Source organism: Lolium rigidum, chromosome 2, assembly GCF_022539505.1.
Source record: "Lolium rigidum isolate FL_2022 chromosome 2, APGP_CSIRO_Lrig_0.1, whole genome shotgun sequence".
NCBI classification, from domain to species: domain Eukaryota; kingdom Viridiplantae; phylum Streptophyta; class Magnoliopsida; order Poales; family Poaceae; genus Lolium; species Lolium rigidum.
In genome coordinates, this window is record NC_061509.1 from 212143517 (window position 1) to 212155766 (window position 12250).

At 45.2% G+C, this 12250-nt stretch overlaps 1 long non-coding RNA gene across 1 annotated transcript; it reads left to right on the forward strand.

Moving 5' to 3' along the window:
- The first annotated feature begins 726 nt into the window (after positions 1–726).
- LOC124688071 lies at positions 727–1503 on the forward strand. Its single transcript, XR_006998419.1, has 2 exons — positions 727–834; positions 938–1503. It is a non-coding gene; the product is annotated as an uncharacterized LOC124688071 (long non-coding RNA).
- Positions 1504–12250: the final 10747 nt, after the last annotated feature.

Below are 12250 nucleotides of genomic sequence, written 5' to 3' on the forward strand. Positions count from 1 at the left end.
TTCTCGGACCTCTGGTTGAGGAGATCAAGGAACTGTTTCTTGGTTTTGACAAGGTTCTGGTGGGTCATGTTCGACGCGCTTTGAATACCGTCGCTCATAGTTTAGCTAAAGAGGGCTGCAGTAATAAGAGTTCTACCTGGTTGGATTCGCCACCAGATTTTATTGTAAGAAATTTGGCTTCTGATATGCCATCTTGAGTAATGAAGAGCAGCCGATTCTCAAAAAAAAAAAATTTACTCGCTGTACCTAGTTAAACTTTACAAAGTTTAATTTTACCAAAGCTAAAACACTGGATAGTTTAGATCAATAGATAATAAAGTGCACATGGAGTGCATTTGTCATAGGGAATGTACTCCCGAGCTGAATGGATTTTGCGTGGTTAATACTCGCATCAACGAGCGAAAAAGTACTACTTCAAGAATGTAGCCATACAGGACCACAGCTGAATTCCGCAGAAACCACAGGGTCCAGAATGTAAAACGATCCCTTCTCATGTTCCCTTTAAATCCCCGCGCTCTACTCCCCGGAGAACTCCACCACCTCCTGCAGTCCTTCCAGCCAATTAATCAGGCAGCAGCAAGTTAAACGGAACCCACAGAACTAAGATATGGAGGACTACTACTACTTCCCCGACTCCTTGGAGACGACCGCGGAAATCGGCACAAGCTTCCGAGTCGTGCACTCCTCGTCCCACAAGCGGAGCCCGCCGTCGCCTAGGCCCCGGCGCACGTCATCCCGCGGCCTGGAAGCCGATGAACTTCGCCGCCACTACCTCCACGCCTGCTTCTGGTGCGCGCGCACTCTTGCCGGAAACAGAGACATCTTCATGTACAGGTGAACAACCAGACCAATACACCGTTGTTGTTATGCATGTGCAGTAGAAGCTAACACTCTGGCCTTCATCTAAACGCTGTTCCCGATTAATTTTCGCTCGCAGAGGCGATACCCCATTCTGCAGCGACGAGTGCCGGCAGCATCAGATCGACACCGACGAGGCAGCGGAGAAGGGGTCCAAGAAGTCCGCGGCCACTACAAGGGAGCAGCAGAAGCAGCAGCAGAAGAACACGCACAGAGTGCCCATCTGGGCTCGTTAGAAGCATCAACCGATCCAATGGCTTACATGCCAAATGCTCAACTAGCATTTAATCTACTCCACAGCTACTTTGGTGCTAAATTGTGTGATCCGACGAATCGGCTGCCATGCATGATGAACAGCTTGATGGAGCTGGTTAACCACTATTGGAATCCAGCTCTAGCTTGGAGGCAGAGAATTGCTCTATATTAATCTACAAGGAGATACTAGAGGTTTGCTGTTTGCAGCACCAAGTTGACAAAATCCAACAAATCATTCCCTCCTCTGTCTCACCTCCATGTCCAGCCCGAATTCAATTTTTGTTGGCCTAAGAAAAGGCTGAAACCCATGGTCGGTTTATATGCACAGAGTGTCGGTAATCGATCACTTAATGGTATTATTCGATCATATATGCTATGCCATGTTGTTTATCTGGCGTATTTACATATATATCACTTCATGCGTTTCATGAGTTCAATTGTAAATGTTTCACCCCCGATACAGTCGATTGAGAAGCAAATAATGTGTCTACAAGAATTAAGAACTCAACCCCCGAGTTACAGGACTTAAAACTACTTTCTGATTTGACGGTTTAGAAGCACGCAAGAGACCGCGAGCGTATGATCTGTACGGAGGGCGCACCATCGGAATTCGTAGCACCACGACGTACTGTGCATAAGAAAGTGGACCTTGGAGTTAACAAACCGGCCTTAAGATCTACACTTTCGCAACAAGTAGTTAACAAAACATTTGTTGTCTAGGCGATTAGTAGATTTCATATACTACTTGATGCTCGCAAGTTGCAACCATGTGGCCACATTGCACGCTCCAAGGGAGATGAGAACCCTTCTCTAGGCAGCCTAGGAGGGAAGCCCTTAGACAAAGCACACACTTGGGTATTGGCAGGTCCTCCCTGTGCAAGATTCTTGACACGTTACGACATGTAAATAAGCACACCCAACTATTATTTCCAGTAGCATCAGCGGCAGTTTTGCTTGTTGTTCGGAGGCTCTCCCGACTACACAATCAGAGCATGCAAGATCCAACAGTGCGCATGTACTCTGTAGTTGTGCCTTGGTAAGCAAACGGGAAATGACTACCTCATGAACAGATTTTCTCAGTTAAAGTTACTAGCCGAATGCATGTGCTTTGCTATGGTCATTTAAATATTTAGCTGCAACATAGTTAAACGTAAAATGCATGAAAATTAACATCTAAGAAAAAGAAATTCACATAATGTTCGAAAAACAATAAGATTCTAATTTGCTCAAAATGTAATTTGACGGAAACCTATAACTAAACATCATATTTATAGAAAGTAACAACCCATAAAATACATGGATGTTACTACGGAGTTAGTAAACAAGAGAGAGAGAGAGAGGGAGAGAGAGAGAGAGAGAGAGAGAGAGAGAGAGAGAGAGAGATCAAGCTACTGCCACAAACTCATACTCTAGAGGTGGACTACTCCCTCTTCATCAAGGTGATGACGGTGGAGATATTCGAGAAGGTGGAGATCCCTCCAGCGGTGGCTCCAGCAGAGTTTCCACCTCCGATCTTCACTGCTTCTAGCTCCGTTTCGGTGTTTCTTTGTTTCTTCCGCCCTCTCCTCGAGGAAGTCTCAGGAAGTCATATATATATATATATATATATATATATATATATATATATATATATATATATATATATATATATATATATATATATATGGGTTTTTAGATCAAACAAAGTCCGTCGACGAAAGAATCAGACGAATCGAACGGCGGAGGGCAAAAAGAGCATGGGTGGCGCGCCCATGCAAGGAACCTCCCATGAGGTCCAACGCTCTAGATGTTTCTCTTGATGAAATTATGACGTCCCCGAAATCCTAGCTCAATTTGACTCCGTTTAGGTCCCTAAAACTCAAAAATACACAAAATATGGTTTTCCTATCCTGCAGAGTCATAATAACCCAAATAAAGGGGATCTTTGGTAAATCCCCAAAAAACAATATAAGACAAGGATATAGCATCATATATTTCAAATATGTGGGAATATCTGTCAAGAAACTACAAAGTTCATGCATGCATTTTACATACATAAATCTCCCCCGAATGGTGAAACCGACCTCCATGAGCCTATTTAAAGATGGGAAGACCTAGCCATCAAGGGACAATACAAAGGTGCCTCCACTGCATATCCCTGCCGCCTTGCCGCCTCCAAGGAGATCTTCACCATCACCACCACACAGAAGGAGAAGGGACTTGGATCTTCAAGTCTTCCACATCGATCTCCATCGTCTTCATCATCAAGATCAACTCCATCATTGATCTCCTTGTTTATGTGGTTGTATTTCTGAATCATATTTTGGAATTGCACTTGTATACATTCTTACCTTCATATCCCATTCATATCATTGCGATGATGTTGATTTCATTCATATGTGAGTAGTTCCTTTGTTTTTGTGGGGAGATGGAGAAACCCTAGTAATATTATGATGTGAAATAAAGATAATCTATAATTTCAGTTCATGAACATGTATTAGTTTTCTCTCTATATAAAGACTACAGAGGGAACTACGTTGGTCATATGGTAGTATGTACGGTGCTAAATAACATAACGTATCGGCATGCTATTCATGTGGGTAATGAAATTAGAAGAGATTCAGTAAGCTCATATTAATGAACCCTCCATTTGGTCCTCGTGGTTCCGATGTCGTTGATTCTCGTGCCCACGGACTCATTTTGACCTAAAACCATCTAAAAAAGGGTCTCGGTTGCGACCTCACGAAGGGAAGAGGCATAGATTGAAACCACGATACAAACAGTCTGCAGTCCACCGCCGGTGGAAGATTGAAGGGGGGATCGCTGCCAGAATCAACTCCGGTCGCCTCTCCTCCTTCATCAACGCATCACTCTCCATCATGAGTGGGGAGTATTCCACCCCCTGGACTTAGGGTTGTGGTAGTAACTTGATCCAATCCATCTATATATGATCATGGTTCTAGACCGTATGAGCTTTACTTCATGATTATGTTGCTATTTATGTAATTCCTATGGTGGATATTGTGGTATAAGATGATACATTTTATGCATTTACTGCTATGTTGAGACTTAATAGTTTTTCATACTTTTGAAGCATGTTTATGATATCTATGCATTGGTTTGATTATACGTCATGAAAGCATCGGGATAATGCTAGTGGTAATGCCTTGTATTCCAACATCACGAGGTGTTTGACAACACTAAGTGTAGGTAGAATAGAGAGATGTGTTATGTGCACAACAAACAAAACCTTTGACATAGTGTTTTAGTGTATTTTGACATAAAGAAGTATGATGCATGTAGATGAAGCGTGTAGCCAAATGACAACAATGACACACAGAAATGGTATCACCAACATCATTTATCTAGTGTGTTTTTACTCTTAGAGGAGAAGTGACAATAATCACACGTTGCATGACAATAATCACACGTTGCATGACACAACACTCATATGGGTACTTCTTTTCAACTATGTGTTTTAGGACATGTAGTCGCGCCGGTATAAAAGTTAGCCATTGAAGCATGACAATTGTGAGTACTTTTATCATCTTGTAAGATGATACGCGCTATTGTTTGAGAGAGAAAGATCAAGTGAAACCATGAACCCGGGGTCCATTGTTCCTACAAGAGTAATCATCTGACTCGTCCTCTTGCATTTAGAAGATTGGAACACTTTTTTTACTTTCAAGCTTCAAGTTAAACCTCTTTGTACTTTGTTTTGTCTCGATGGTTAGAATTATAATACTCATGTTGGAGAGAGTAAATAATTTTTTCCTTCTTGCTTATTTTGTTTGATACCCATATTTTCACATTGATAGGTGCTACAATAATGATCCCCTTCTATTTGCGGTTATGAGCATGCCAACCGGCCATCACATCTAAGCTAGTGCGGGAAGCCAAGTTGTCGTTGTGTGGGAAGTGGCAGCGGCCGCCCCGGTAACGGGGTTGGGTGCACCATTAACAATGCTGACCAGCCACTTGGTTGAGCCGCTGATAGGGCTGGCCCGCATCGCGTCGGGTCTGATTTTTGAATTGGACAATGGTTGTCCAGACGAAATCAAATACTTTAATTTTACACGACACAATACACTAAGTCAGAGGTGGGGGCATGGGGGGCGAGCCATGCCAACATTAATTGTGCAACGGTTGCATGGCGCATACCACAATGTTGAAGGTATTTAATGCATGTAAAAAACTCTTCCTACAAGATCACCCAAGATCTATCTATGAATATACATAAAAAAGATTAGACCTAGAAGAACTCGCCTAGCTAAAGAGGAAGAGGCTCAACTCAATGAAGACTCTAAACGCGGAGGTATCAACGTATCTAGTAATCTATTCCGTTGGCGTTAGTCGTCCAGAGCGCCACACTAATTTTGAGAACTCGGCGGCCTTCTTATGTGGAGAACTTCCTCAACGTAGAACCTCCGCATGGAGGGACTCATCAAAAGCAGAGAGAGGAGGATATAATCTAACCAATGGGTGACCATATGAGACAGAAGTTGTGGATAATTTATGGCTCAATGAAGAGGGGTGGCCTCTTTTTATGGGTGAGGGGGGAGGGAAAGGGGCAGCCTAGGGACATTGCCTCACCCTCCTTGGCCGCCACCCAAGGAGGAAACCCTAGGTCGGCTGCCCCCCCCCCCCCCCGCCCCCAACACACTATCCCCTCCCACTTTGGGGCCTTTGGGCTCAACCCTTATGAACCCTACGAGGCCCATGCAGCTAGCCCTTAGGGCATTGTCCTTTCGTGCATACCCTTAATCCCGTTGATACTTCTCTAGAACAATTATGATAAAGTACGGAATAAATATGCTTTTTATAAATTCACCAGAACACTTTCTATAACTCCCAAAAAGTTTTGGTAACCCTGGAATGTTTCTCATAGTTCTCCCAACTAATTTGGCAACTCCAGAACAATTCTGATAGTTATTCTATCTCATGTAAAAGTCTCGAAATAAATTCGAAATCTTCTTCGACATTAATTACATTGATGACCCCGGATCAATTCTGACGTCATTATCTCAATCGCATACCCTATATATATAGCACTTATATAAATTCTCATGAAATATTAAATTACTTTAAGCTCATGATCAAAAGATTCGGTAACATACAAAGATGACTCTGAACTCATTCGGATCAATAACCAACAGTGTGAACATGGACATCCGTGATGGCTCCTCTGTCCGCACAAATAACTTTGGGTGAACCTTGAGTTATCCATATATCATTCCTTATTGCTGCACAATATAATGAAAGAGAGAGGCGAGCCTTCGGAATCCCCGTGATTTAACTCTTCATCACTATACCAGATATCCTCGTCTAGTTTCATGCTCTTTTCTTGTTCTTTTTTCCGATGTTATTGTGATCACTATCCCAATGTGTCTAGCCAGACTATAAAGTGACGTCGTAATACTGTATATCTCTTCATACTTGGAGGAGCAATATCCCACGCACACACTTTCCGATGCACCTGAAGGTCACCTTTAGAATCACCTTCTTCATTGAGACGTTTGATTAATTCTGAGTACATCTTTAGGTGTGTACGTATTTTATATCCTCACGGTCTAAGGACTTGTCCATATGGTCAAAAAATCAAGATAATACTAACAACCACTAACTATTTGTCTCATAGTGTATCAAATATAAAGGGTTCTGTTCAATGCCCTTGTTCTTCTAACAATGCATTCTCATTCTTGACGGCATCTTATGCCCATGATCAGGAAACTTAGTCATCATTCAACACATGATCTATTCCTAGAGGCGGGATGAGGATCAACTTGTTTATTTCTCTACATGTGAAAATAAGTTTTCCTTTGTATGTGGTATTAATGACACATATCAGTTATAACATAAATAAATAAACATTAATCATAAACATGGAGTTAAATAATAAAAATAGTTGGCTCTAGAGCATGACTCCTTCAAACGTCATTGTTAATGCATGTCGGACTTGCGCGCTAGGCCTAGTTAATAGTGGGCCATCATGCCACGCCACCAGTTCGTCCATAATGTTGGTGTTGCACTTTCTACCATGTCGCTGCTAAAAGTACTAGTGTGGTAAAAAAACAGGTGTGCTGCCAATTATCGGTACCCAATAAGCACATTCCTAGTAGTGCAAGGTGTTCCTGCTTCTTTGTGTGTTTGCTCTGTATTTCCTCTCTGAAAGTATAGAGATGGTAAACCTAGAGGGGGGGTGAATAGGTTTCTACAAGTTTTAATTCTTTCTTTGCAATATTAGGCTTTGCGGAATATAAAGGTGAGCCTAATGCAAACTAGGTGAGGCAACCTATATGACGAAACAACTAACTCGAGCACGAAGGCTCTCACAGGCAGTTAAATCACAAGTAAGGAGTTCGGTTAGAGATAACCGATAGCACGCGGAGACGAGGATGTATTCCCGTGTTCCCTTGCTTTGCAACAAGGTACGTCACGTTTGGAGGGGTGGAGGTCCCACGAAGGATTCCCCACGCCACGAAGGCTCACCCTATTCTCCGGAGCCTATCACACGAAGGAATAGCTCACTCACTTGTGGTAGACTTTGAGGTAGCCTCCAAACCTTCACAATCTTTTCCCGGAGCAAATCCACAGCCCGGATGCTTCCGGACTCCTCTTGCCCACCTAGGGTTTCCAAGGAACCCTAGGAAGCAAGCTTCTCGATGAATACAAGGGGGAATGAGATTTGGCTTGGTAGAACGGTAGATCGGGTCCTCCTCTAACGATTCCCCGGAGGGATTTGAGTTTGGGTGGAGGAGGAGGTAGATCTGAGGCTTTTGGTGTTTCTAGCAATGGAGTAAGAGAGAGAGAGAGCTCAAGAACAGCTTGTAGTGTAGTGCCTAACTTTTCAGAGGTAGGAGAAGGGCATTTTATAGTGTTCTTCGAAATCTGGCCGTTGCCCACTTGACACATCAGCAGATTCCTCGAGGAACCCGGTCAACCGGATTTGGCGCCGGACAGGCCGGTCCACAGGCCGGTCAGACCGGGTCAGTGACCGGGCCGGCCGGTTTCCAACCGGAGCTGGGACCGGGTCTTGACCGGGCAGGCTTCTGAGCTTACTGGATAGCGCCCGGATGGCACAAGCGCAAAGACCGGTTGCTGACCGGGACGCTCGGTCTGGAACCCGGTCAGACCGGGCCGTGGACCGGGGCAGCCGTTCCAAACCGGGCTGGCGACCGGACGCTGACCGAAGAGCTTGCCCTCCTTTACTGGAACTCGCCCGGATGGCACAGGTGCTGGGCCCGGTTGGCGACCGGGTGGTCCGGTGCCAGGGCCGGTCTGACCGGATCTGGGACCGGCCAGGCTCTGAAAAACCATGCTGATTTTTCATCGAAGTGGGGGGTCTCCCGTTGCCTTCTTGTTCCATTGATACACCATTATACCTCTTTGGCTAATATCTGGAAATCATCTTGTAGACATATATTAGTCCAAATACACTAGCACGGTGTCATAGTTACCAAAATAATGGATAAGTGTAAAATACCCTTACAATCTCCCCCTTTTTGGTATACGATGACAAACCGAGCTAGAGTCACATATAGATATTATGATAGGCTTTAACCTTGATTCCATATAAGATATTGAGACGGCTCCCCCATAAAATGTGCACTTGGAGAATTTGCGTTTGAATGCAAAGTGCAATTTTTGTGGAACATGAGAAGCTCCCCCAATATCTTTAGGAACCAAGCATGGTATGGAAATATGCATATCAAGATATATAAGCATAGCACACATAATCATCCTAGCATAGAGTAGCACACATAATAGAGTTTAAGCATATAGGTACATGTCCATACACGAATTACTTAAAGTAGCAAATGGTTCTTGGAACGATAGAAGCAAATAAGCACAAGCCATATAAGAATCAAATGAAGCAACACCCATGGCTTGTGACATCCCAAGCAACACCCGTGAATCCTAGACTCTACTCTCTTCTCCCCCTTTGGCATCGGAACTCCAAAAAGGCGAAGAAAAGAGAGAGATACTAGCGCACCCATCAATAGAACTCATGCCCAGCGGAATATGAGCTATCGTGATCATCACTCGCATCCGCAGCACCTTCATCCTCGTCATCATCATCGTCAGTGGGGGCACGAGCAGGCCTAGGAGGGGGACCACCAAAGGTGAACAAGGAAGGATCAAAGTTCTGGAACATCTCATCAGACAGGGGAGGCATCTCCCAGTTAGGCGCATGTCGAGGTTCCATCTCTGGGCCAGGAGGAGGAACAGGGTGGTTCCGTGAGGCCATGAACTCATTCTGGCGCCTCCGTGTCTCCTGGGTCATAGTAAGAGTCTGATGTGCAACATCATTGGTGTTCTTGCACATTTGCCACATGCAGGAGAAGAAGCGTGAGACACCATGTTGTGGGCGCTTAGAGTAGCTGGAGCTAGCATGGTCATGGCGTTCCTTAGACCGGTGCTCAGAAGGCATCATGACAGCAACTTCCGGTCTATCACCTTGGGCAGGGATCTTGAAGGCTTCCATCTTGACCCGCTCACCTTGCGTATTGAACGGTGCTTCCACAACCTTGTTGATGAGCAGCTGAACGTACTGGGCAATGTTAGGGGTCAACCTTTCGCGAACACAACGCCGTAACTCACAGTAGATGAGATCACAGCCATCAATAAGTTTCTGGTGCTTAGGATGGCAGTAGTACATCAAGTTCAGATGATAGGCACGTCATTCACTTGTATCGCTGGACTTGCTAATGAGTGTCTCACGGAAGAGCTTGGCAAGTAGAAGGTAGGAGTAGTACATGCCAGAGATGGTGGGAGGTCCAGGTGCGGGGTTCGGAGGATAGCAACAGGCAATGTCCCCTTTTGTGAACTTCTGCTGAGAATATAGGTTGAAACCACAAGCACTACCTCCAGCAAACCCCAAGGCTTCACAGAAATCAAGATAGTTGCAAGTGTATTTCTGTTTGCCAGCCATCCAAGTCATAGTCCGAGCTTCATCATCATGGAAAAAGACTGTGCAATGAAACTGTCTCACCAAGATTGGACAATAGCACCCATCAGAAGGTGTCAGGCACATGAGATCATACAACCCCATCCTCCGCAAGGTCTCAACCACAAAGCGAAACTTGGTGGCTTCATACATACCAATGACATCCTTGATGGCCTTGGGCATAACAATGGTGCCCGTCTTCATGTGCTCTTGGGAGTCATAGTACTCTTCCCACATGACTTGCTGTGTCCTGGTCCAGAAGAACTTATCTCCCCCTGTGTAAGTAGGTTCCTCAAAGCGATAGGGGTTGGACTCTCTGAGTCTTCTCCATGCACCAACATGTACATCACCAACATTGTATTCTGGCAATATCTCATCATCATCCTGTGCTGCATGTTTATCTTTCCTTTTACTGGCAGTTGTCTTGGTTCGTCCCCCAGCTGAGCTGCCACCAGTGGGCTGAGATGCACGACCACTAGTAAGACGTGGTGGAGGCACTGCAAGCCTCGCTCGCTTGGCAGTAGTGCCACGCTCCTCACCACTCCAACTTCCTGTGAATCAGCAAAATAGAGCGAGGAGAGCAGGAAGGGATAAGTGTACATGTCATCAATAAGAGGGGAACCAAAACGCATAGCATATATTCAAGTGTATTGATGAGATTGTGCGAAAAACTGGGTGATCCGGCGCACAGGCCGGTCCAACCGGGCGGCAGACCGGACGAGCCGGTTGCCAATCCGGTCAGACCGGATGTCACGCCGGGCCGGCCGGTTGAGGAGCCGGTTGACCAGCACTACAAGAAAAGTTGCCATGGCCGACGAAGTTGAAGTCGCGCCGTGGTTGCTGGTGTACCATGGCCGACGATTTTTGGTCCCTCCGTGGTGCATGTCAAAACTTTTTTTTCTCGTTTTTGAGGCCACCTAGCCCGACGAAAGCGGCCAAAACGTCGCGTATGGTGGCCCGGGACGTGGTGCATCTCGAAATCTCGGGTTCGCCGGCCGAGTCAACGCAAATCCGCACCGCCGAGGGATGTAGGGCCCAGATGGCAGCCTCTCTGGCATTGTTTTTTTTATCGATCGCGCCATCTCGTTCAACGTTCTCCGATCGAGCCGTTTACGATGCAGGATCATGGGTCCCGCATGTCATCCTCTATGAACCAAAATTCTTTCTATTCTTGGATTTTTTTTGACCCCCTGATTTCTGGCTACTTCCTTTTTCTTTTGATCCCTTGCCGCCTTGGAAACATTGAGACCGCTCGCCGCTAAATGGGACCCGCATGTCATCCTCTATGTGCAATCAACTTTCTTTTCTTGGAGTTTTTTTTGGCACCTCAAATTTGGTCACTTGCCTTTTTCTTTCGATCCCCGCCGCCTCTCAAACGGTGATACCGCTGCTCGCTAAATGGGACCCGCATGTCATCCTCTATGTACTATAAAACTTTCTTTTCTTGGAGTTTTTTTTGGCACCTCAAATTTGGTCACTTGCCTTTTTCTTTCGATCCCATGCCGCCTCTCAAACGGTGATACCGCTGCTGCTAAATGGGACCCGCATGTCATCCTCTATGTACTATAAAACTTTCTTTTCTTGGAGTTTTTTTTTGCACCTCAAATTTGGTCACTTGCCTTTTTCTTTCGATCCCCTACCGCCTCTCAAACGGTGATACCGCTGCTGCTAAATGAGACCCGCATGTCATCCTCTATGTACTATAAAACTTTCTTTTCTTGGAGTTTTTTTTGGCACCTCATATTTGGTCACTTACCTTTTTCTTTCGATCCCCGCCGCCTCTCAAACGGTGATACCGCTGTCTGCTAAATGGGACCCGCATGTCATCCTCTATGTACTATAAAACTTTCTTTTCTTGGAGTTTTTTTTGGCACCTCAAATTTGGTCACTTGCCTTTTTCTTTCGATCCCCTGCCGCCTCTCAAACGGTGATACCGCTGCTGCTAAATGGGACCCGCATGTCATCCTCTATGTACTATAAAACTTTCTTTTCTTGGAGTTTTTTTTGGCACCTCAAATTTGGTCACTTGCCTTTTTCTTTCGATCCCCGCCGCCTCTCAAACGGTGATACCGCTGCCGCTAAATGGGACCCGCATGTCATCCTCTATGTACTATAAAACTTTCTTTTCTTGGAGTTTTTTTTTGGCACCTCAAATTTGGTCACTTGCCTTTTTCTTTCGATCCCCTACCGCCTCTCAAACGGTGATACCGC